The sequence below is a fragment of the Carcharodon carcharias genome (assembly GCF_017639515.1).
Source record: "Carcharodon carcharias isolate sCarCar2 chromosome 39 unlocalized genomic scaffold, sCarCar2.pri SUPER_39_unloc_14, whole genome shotgun sequence".
NCBI classification, from domain to species: domain Eukaryota; kingdom Metazoa; phylum Chordata; class Chondrichthyes; order Lamniformes; family Lamnidae; genus Carcharodon; species Carcharodon carcharias.
The window spans coordinates 225001-237500 of record NW_024470819.1 but is presented as its reverse complement, the minus strand read 5'-3'; positions in this window follow the sequence as shown (position 1 = coordinate 237500).

Below are 12500 nucleotides of genomic sequence, written 5' to 3'. Positions count from 1 at the left end.
CACACACACACGCACACACTCACTCAATCATTCTTATACACACACACACACACACACTCACTCACTCATTCTTATACACACACACACGCTCACTCACTCATTCTTATACACACACACACACACACTCACTCACTCATTCTTATACACATACACACACACTCACTCACTCATTCTGATACACACACACTCACTCACTCATTCTTATACACATACACACACACTCACTCACTCATTCTTATACACACACACACACTCACTCATTCTGATACACACACACGCACACTCACTCATTCTTATACACACACACACACAGTCACTCACTCATTCTTATAGACACACACACACGCTCACTCACTCATTTTTATGTACACACACACACACTCACTCATTCTTATACACGCACACACACACACTCACTCACTCATTCTTATACCCACACACACTCACTCACTCATTCTTATACCCACACACACTCACTCACTCATTCTCATACACACACACACACACTCACTCACTCATTCTTATACAGACACACACACACTCACTCACTCATTCTTGTACACACACACACACACTCACTCACTCATTCTTATACACACACACACACACTCACTCACTCATTCTTATACACACACACACACACACACTCACTCACTCATTCTTATACACACACACACACACACACACACACACTCACTCATTCTTATACACACACACAATCACTCACTCATTCTTATACACACACACACACACACTCACTCATTCTTATACACACACACACACACACACACACACACTCACTCACTCATTCATATACACACACACACACTCACTCACTCATTCTTATAAACACACACACACACACACACTCACTCACTCATTCTTATACACACACACACACACACACACTCACTCACTCATTCTTATATACACACACACACACTCACTCACTCATTCTTATAGACACACACACACACTCACTCACTCATTCTTATACACACACACACACACACTCACTCACTCATTCTTATACACACACACACACACACACTCACTCACTCATTCTGATACACACACACACACACACTCACTCACTCATTCTTATACACACACACACACACTCACTCACTCATTCTTATACACACACACACACTCACTCATTCTTATACAAACACACACACTCACTCACTCATTCTTATACACACACACACACACTCACTCACTCATTCTTATACACACACACACACACTCACTCACTCTTTCTTATACACACACACACACACACACACTCACTCATTCTTATACACACACACACACACACACTCACTCATTCTTATACACGCACACACTCACTCACTCATTCTTATACACACACACACACACTCACTCACTCATTCTTATCCACACACACACACTCACTCACTCATTCTTATACACACACACATTCACTCACTCATTCTTATACACACACACACACACTCACTCACTCATTCTTATACACACACACACACAATCACTCACTCATTCTTATACACACACACACACACACTCACTCACTCATTCTTATACACACACACACACACTCACTCACTCATTCTTATACACACACACACACACTCACTCACTCTTTCTTATACACACACACACACACACACACTCACTCATTCTTACACACAAACACACACTCACTCACTCATTCTTATACACACACACACTCACTCACTCATTCTTATACACACACACACACACTCACTCACTCATTCTTATACACACACACACACAATCACTCACTCATTCTTATACACACACACACACACACTCACTCACTCATTCTTATATACACACACACACACACTCACTCATTCTTATACACGCACACACACACACTCACTCACTCATTCTTATACACACACACACTCACTCACTCATTCTTATACACACACACACTCACTCACTCATTCTTATACACACACACACACACACTCAAACTCTCATTCTTATACACACACACACTCACTCACTCATTCTTATACACACACACACACACACTCAAACTCTCATTCTTATACACAGACACACACACTCACTCACTCATTCTTATACACACACACACACACACTCACTCATTCACTCATTCTTAAACACACACACACACACACACTCACTCACTCATTCTTATACACCCACACACACACACTCACTCACTCATTCTTATACACACACACACACACACGCTCATTCACTCACTCATTCTTATACACACACACACACACACACTCACTCACTCATTCTTATACACACACACACACACTCACTCACTCATTCTTATACACACACACACACACTCACTCACTCATTCTTATACACACACACACTCACTCACTCATTCTTGTACACACACACACACACTCACTCACTCATTCTTAAACACACACACACTCACACTCATTCTTATACACACACACACACTCACTCACTCATTCTTATACACACACACACACACACGCGCTCACTCACTCACTCATTCTTATATACACACACACAAACGCACACTCACTCATTCTTATACACACACACACACTCACTCACTCATTCTTATACACACACACACGCACACACTCACTCATTCATTCTTATACACACACACACACACACACTCACTCACTCATTCTTATACACACACACACACTCACTCACTCATTCTTATACACACACACACACACTCACTCACTCATTCTTATACACATACACACACACTCACTCACTCATTCTGATACACACACACACATTCACTCAATCATTCTTATACACACACACACACTCACTCATTCTGATACACACACACACACACTCACTCACTCATTCTTATACACACACACACACACTCACTCACTCATTCTTATACACATACACACACACTCACTCACTCATTCTGATACACACACACACATTCACTCAATCATTCTTATACACACACACACACACTCACTCATTCTGATACACACACACACACACACACTCACTCATTCTTACACACACACACACACACACTCATTCTTACACACACACACACACTCACTCACTCATTCTTACACACACACACACTCTCTCTCATTCTTATACACACACACGCTCACTCATTGTTACACACACACACACTCTCTCTCATTCTTATACACACACACGCTCACTCATTCTTACACACACACACACACAGAATCATCTCTCTCATTCTTACACACACACACACACACTCACTCACTCATTCTTATACACACACACTCACTCACTCATTCTTATACACACACACACTCACTCACTCATTCTTATACACACACGCACACACACTCACTCACTCATTCTTATAAACACACACACACACTCACTCATTCTTATACACACACACACACACTCACTCATTCTTATAAACACACACACACACTCACTCATTCTTATACACACACACACTTACTCACTCATTCTTATACACGCACACACACCCACACTCACTCACTCATTCTTATACACACACGCACACACTCACACACTCATTCTGATACACACACACACACACTCACTCACTCATTCTTATGCACACACACACACTCACTCACTCATTCTGATACACATACACACTCACTCACTCACTCATTCTTATACACACACAAACACTCAACCACTCATTCTTATACACACACACACACGCACACTCACTCATTCTTATACACAAACACACACTCACTCACTCATTCTTATATATACACACACACACTCACAATCTGTCACTCATTCTTATACACACACTCACTCACTCATTCTTATACACACACACACACACACTCACTCATTCTTATACACACACACTCACTCACACTCGCATACACACACACTCACTCACACTCGCATATACACACACACACACACACACACTCACTCATTCTTACACACACACACACTCACTCACTCATTCTTACACACACTCACTCACTCATTCTTACACACACACACACACTCACACTCACATACACACACAATTACACACACATTCACTCATTCTTACACACACACACACACTCACTCATTCATAAAAACAAAAAAACTGCGGATGCTGGAAATCCAAAACAAAAACAGATTTACCTGGAAAAACTCAGCAGGTCTGGCACCATCAGCGGAGAAGAAAAGAGTTGACGTTTCGAGTCCTCATGACCCTTCAACAGAACTTGAGTGAGTCCAAGAAAGATTTGAAATATAAGCTGGTTTAAGGTGTGTGTGTGGGGGGCGGAGAGATAGAGAGACAAAGAGGTGGAGGGGGGGTTGTGGTTGTAGGGACAAACAAGCAGTGATAGAAGCAGCACTCAGTCAATCATTCTTATACACACACACACACACACTCACTCACCCATTCTTATATACACACACACACACTCACTCACTATTCTTATACACACACACACACACACTCACTCATTCTTACACGCACACACACACTCACTCACTCATTCTTATACACACACACACACACACTCACTCACTCATTCTTATACACACACACACACACACTCACTCACTCATTCTTATACACACACACACACACACTCACTCATTCTTAGACACACACACACTCACTCACTCATTCTTATACACACACACACACACACTCACTCACTCATTCTTATACACACACACACACACACTCACTCATTCTTAGACACACACACACTCACTCACTCATTCTTATACACACACACACACTCACTCATTCTTATACACACACACACACACTCACTCACTCATTCTTATACACACACACACACACACTCACTCACTCATTCTTATACACACACACACACACTCACTCATTCTTAGACACACACACACTCACTCACTCATTCTTACACACACACACACACTCACTCACTCATTCTTATACACACACACTCACTCACTCACTGATTCTTATACACAGACACACACTCTCACTCATTCTTAGACACACACACACTCACTCACTCATTCTTATACACACACACACACTCACTCATTCTTAGACACACACACACTCGCTCACTCATTCTTACACACACACACACACTCACTCACTCATTCTTGTACACACACACACACTCACTCATTCTTATACACACACACACACACACACTCACTCATTCTTATACACACACACACACACACTCACTCACTCATTCTTATACACACACACACACACTCACTCATTCTTAGACACACACACACTCACTCACTCATTCTTACACACACACACACACTCACTCACTCATTCTTATACACACACACTCACTCACTCACTGATTCTTATACACACACACACACACTCACTCATTCTTAGACACACACACACTCACTCACTCATTCTTATACACACACACTCACTCACTCACTGATTCTTATACACACACACACACACTCACTCACTCATTCTTATACACACACACACACACTCACTCACTCATTCTTATACACAAACACACACACACACTCACTCACTCATTCTTGTACACACACATACACACACACACTCACTCACTCATTCTTATACACACACACACATACACTCACTCACTCATTCTTATACACAAACACACACACTCACTCATTCTTATACACACACACACACACACACACTCACTCACTCATTCTTATACACAGACACAAACTCACTCACTCATTCTTATACACAGACACACATACTCACTCACTCATTCTTATACACACACACACAAAAACTCACTCACTCATTCTTATACACACACACACACTCACTCATTCTTATACACACACACACACACACACACACACTCACTCATTCTTAGACACACACACACACTCACTCAGTCATTCTTATACACACACACACACACACACACACACACACACTCATTCTTATACACACATACACACACACACTCACTCACTCATTCTTATACACACACACACACACTCACTCACTCATTCTTATACACACACACCACACACTCACTCACTCATTCTTATTCACATACACACACTCACTCACTCATTCTTATACACACACACACACACTCACTCACTCATTCTTATACACACACACACACACTCACTCACTCATTCTTATACACACACACACACACTCACTCACTCATTCTTATACACACACACACACACTCACTCACTCATTCTTATACACACACACACACACTCACTCACTCTTTCTTATACACACACACACACACACACTCACTCATTCTTATACACAAACACACACACACTCACTCATTCTTATACCCACACACACTCACTCACTCATTCTCATACACACACACACACACTCACTCACTCATTCTTATACACACACACACACACTCACTCACTCACTCATTCTTATACACACACACACATACTCACTCACTCATTCTTATACACACACACACTCACTCACTCATTCTTATACACACACACACACACTCACTCACTCATTCTTAAACACACACACACACACACTCACTCACTCATTCTTATACACACACACACACACGCTCACTCACTCACTCATTCTTATATACACACACACAAACGCACACTCACTCATTCTTATACACACACACACACTCACTCACTCATTCTTATACACACACACACGCACACACTCACTCAATCATTCTTATACACACACACACACTCACTCACTCACTCATTCTTATACACACACACACGCTCACTCACTCATTCTTATACACACACACACACACACACACTCACTCATTCTTATACACATACACACACACTCACTCACTCATTCTGATACACACACACACATTCACTCACTCATTCTTATACACACACACACACTCACTCATTCTGATACACACACACGCACACTCACTCATTCTTATACACACACACACACACACTCACTCATTCTTATACACGCACACACACACACTCACTCACTCATTCTTATACCCACACACACTCACTCACTCATTCTTATACCCACACACACTCACTCACTCATTCTCATACACACACACACACACTCACTCACTCATTCTTATACAGACACACACACACTCACTCACTCATTCTTATACACACACACACACACTCACTCACTCATTCTTATACACACACACACACACACACTCACTCACTCATTCTTATACACACACACACACACACACACACACACTCACTCATTCTTATATACACACACAATCACTCACTCATTCTTATACACACACACACACGCACACTCACTCATTCTTATACACACACACACACACACACACACACACACTCACTCACTCATTCATATACACACACACACACACTCACTCACTCATTCTTATAAACACACACACACACACACACTCACTCACTCATTCTTATACACACACACACACACACACACACTCACTCACTCATTCTTATATACACACACACACATACTCACTCACTCATTCTTATAGACACACACACACACTCACTCACTCATCCTTATACACACACACACACACACTCACTCACTCATTCTTATACACACACACACACACACACTCACTCACTCATTCTGATACACACACACACACACACTCACTCACTCCTTCTAATACACACACACACACACACACTCTCACTCATTCTTATACACACACACACACACTCACTCACTCATTCTTATACACACACACACACTCACTCATTCTTATACAAACACACACACTCACTCACTCATTCTTATACACACACACACACACTCACTCATTCTTATACACACACACACACACTCACTCACTCATTCTTATACACACACACACACACTCACTCACTCATTCTTATACACACACACACACACTCACTCACTCATTCTTATACACACACACACACACTCACTCACTCATTCTTATACACACACACACACACTCACTCACTCTTTCTTATACACACACACACACACACACACTCACTCATTCTTATACACACACACACACACTCACTCATTCTTATACACACACACACTCACTCACTCATTCTTATACACACACACACACACTCACTCACTCATTCTTATCCACACACACACACTCACTCACTCATTCTTATACACACACACATTCACTCACTCATTCTTATACACACACACACACACTCACTCACTCATTCTTATACACACACACACACACACTCACTCATTCTTATACACACACACTCACTCACTCATTCTTATACACACACACACACACACTCACTCACTCATTCTTATACACACACACACACACACTCACTCACTCATTCTTATACACACACACACACACTCACTCACTCATTCTTATACACACACACACACACACTCACTCATTCTTATACACACACACTCACTCACTCATTCTTATACACACACACACACACACTCACTCACTCATTCTTATACACACACACACACACACTCACTCACTCATTCTTATACACACACACACACACACTCACTCATTCTTATACACACACACTCACTCACTCATTCTTATACACACACACACACACACTCACTCACTCATTCTTATACACACACACACACACGCTCACTCACTCATTCTTATACACACACACACACACTCACTCACTCATTCTTATACACACACACACACAATCACTCACTCATTCTTATACACACACACACACACACTCACTCACTCATTCTTATACACACACACACACACTCACTCACTCATTCTTATACACACACACACACACACTCACTCACTCTTTCTTATACACACACACACACACACTCACTCATTCTTATACACAAACACACACTCACTCACTCATTCTTATACACACACACACTCACTCACTCATTCTTATACACACACACACACACTCACTCACTCATTCTTATACACACACACACACAATCACTCACTCATTCTTATACACACACACACACAAACTCACTCACTCATTCTTATACACAGACACACACACTCACTCACTCACTCATTCTTAAACACACACACACACACACTCACTCACTCATTCTTATACACACACACACTCACTCACTCATTCTTATACACACACACACACACACTCACTCACTCATTCTTATACACCCACACACACACACTCACTCACTCATTCTTATACACACACACACACACACGCTCATTCACTCACTCATTCTTATACACACACACACTCACTCACTCATTCTTATACACACACACACTCACTCACTCATTCTTATACACACACACACACACACTCACTCACTCATTCTTATACACCCACACACACACACTCACTCACTCATTCTTATACACACACACACACACGCTCATTCACTCACTCATTCTTATACACACACACACACACACGCTCATTCACTCACTCATTCTTATACACACACACACACACTCACTCACTCATTCTTATACACACACACACACACTCACTCTCTCATTCTTATACACACACACACACACTCACTCACTCATTCTTATACACACACACACTCACTCACTCATTCTTGTACACACACACACACACTCACTCACTCATTCTTAAACACACACACACTCACTCACGCATTCTTATACACACACACACACTCACTCACTCATTCTTATACACACACACACACACACGCGCTCACTCACTCACTCATTCTTATATACACACACACAAACGCACACTCACTCATTCTTATACACACACACACACTCACTCACTCATTCTTATACACACACACACGCACACACTCACTCACTCATTCTTATACACACACACACACACTCACTCACTCATTCTTATACACACACACACACTCACTCACTCATTCTTATACACACACACACACACTCACTCACTCATTCTTATACACATACACACACACTCACTCACTCATTCTGATACACACACACACATTCACTCAATCATTCTTATACACACACACACACTCACTCATTCTGATACACACACACGCACACTCACTCATTCTTATACACACACACACACACTCACTCATTCTGATACACACACACACACACACACACTCACTCATTCTTACACACACACACACACACTCATTCTTACACACACACACACACACTCACTCACTCATTCTTACACACACACACACTCTCTCTCATTCTTATACACACACACGCTCACTCATTCTTACACACACACACACACACACACACTCATTCTTACACACACACACACACACAATCATCTCTCTCATTCTTACACACACACACACACACTCACTCACTCATTCTTATACACACACACTCACTCACTCATTCTTATACACACACACACTCACTCACTCATTCTTATACACACACGCACACACACTCACTCACTCATTCTTATAAACACACACACTCACTCACTCATTCTTATACACACACACACACACTCACTCACTCACTCATTCCTATACACACACACACACACTTACTCACTCATTCTTATACACGCACACACACACACACTCACTCACTCATTCTTATACACACACATATACACTCACTCACTCATTCTTATATACACACACACCCACACTCACTCACTCATTCTTATACACACACGCACACACTCACTCACTCATTCTGATACACACACACACACACTCACTCACTCATTCTTATGCACACACACACACTCACTCACTCATTCTGATACACATACACACTCACTCACTCACTCATTCTTATACACACACAAACACTCAACCACTCATTCTTATACACACACACACACACGCACACTCACTCATTCTTATACACAAAAACACACTCACTCACTCATTCTTATATATACACACACACACTCACAATCTGTCACTCATTCTTATACACACACTCACTCACTCATTCTTATACACACACACAAAAACACTCACTCATTCTTATACACACACACTCACTCACACTCGCATACACACACACTCACTCACACTCGCATATACACACACACACACACACACACTCACTCATTCTTACACACACACACTCACTCACTCATTCTTACACACACACACACACTCACTCACTCATTCTTACACACACACACACACTCACACTCACATACACACACAATTACACACACACTCACTCATTCTTACACACACACACACACTCACTCATTCATAAAAACAAAAAAGCTGCGGATGCTGGAAATCCAAAACTAATACAGAATTACCTGGAAAAACTCAGCAGGTCTGGCACCATCAGCGGAGAAGAAAAGAGTTGACGTTTCGAGTCCTCATGACCCTTCAACAGAACTTGAGTGAGTCCAAGAAAGATTTGAAATATAAGCTGGTTTAAGGTGTGTGTGTGGGGGGCGGAGAGATAGAGAGACAAAGAGGTGGGGGGGGGGGTTGTGGTTGTAGGGACAAACAAGCAGTGATGGAAGCAGCACTCAGTCAATCATTCTTATACACACACACACACACACACTCACTCACCCATTCTTATACACACACACACACACACTCACTCACTATTCTTATACACACACACACACACACTCACTCACTATTCTTATACACACACACACACACACTCACTCATTCTTACACGCACACACACACTCACTCACTCATTCTTATACACACACACACACACACTCACTCACTCATTCTTATACACACACACACATACACTCACTCACTCATTCTTATACACACACACACACACACTCACTCATTCTTAGACACACACACACTCACACACTCACTCACTCATTCTTATACACACACACACACACTCACTCACTCATTCTTATACACACACACACACACACTCACTCACTCATTCTTATACACACACACACACACTCACTCACTCATTCTTATACACACACACACACACACTCACTCACTCATTCTTATACACACACACACACACACTCACTCATTCTTAGCCACACACACACTCACTCACTCATTCTTATACACACACACACTCACTCATTCTTATACACACACACACACACACTCACTCACTCATTCTTATACACACACACTCACTCATTCTTATACACACACACACACACACACTCACTCATTCTTAGACACACACACACTCACTCACTCATTCTTACACACACACACACACTCACTCACTCATTCTTATACACACACACTCACTCACTCACTGATTCTTATACACAGACACACAAACACACTCACTCACTCATTCTTATACACACACACACACACTCACTCACTCATTCTTATACACAAACACACACACACACTCACTCACTCATTCTTGTACACACACATACACACACACACTCACTCACTCATTCTTATACACACACACACATACACTCATTCACTCATTCTTATACACAAACACACACACTCACTCATTCTTATACACACACACACACACACACACTCACTCACTCATTCTTATACACACACACACACTCACTCACTCATTCTTATACACAGACACAAACTCACTCAC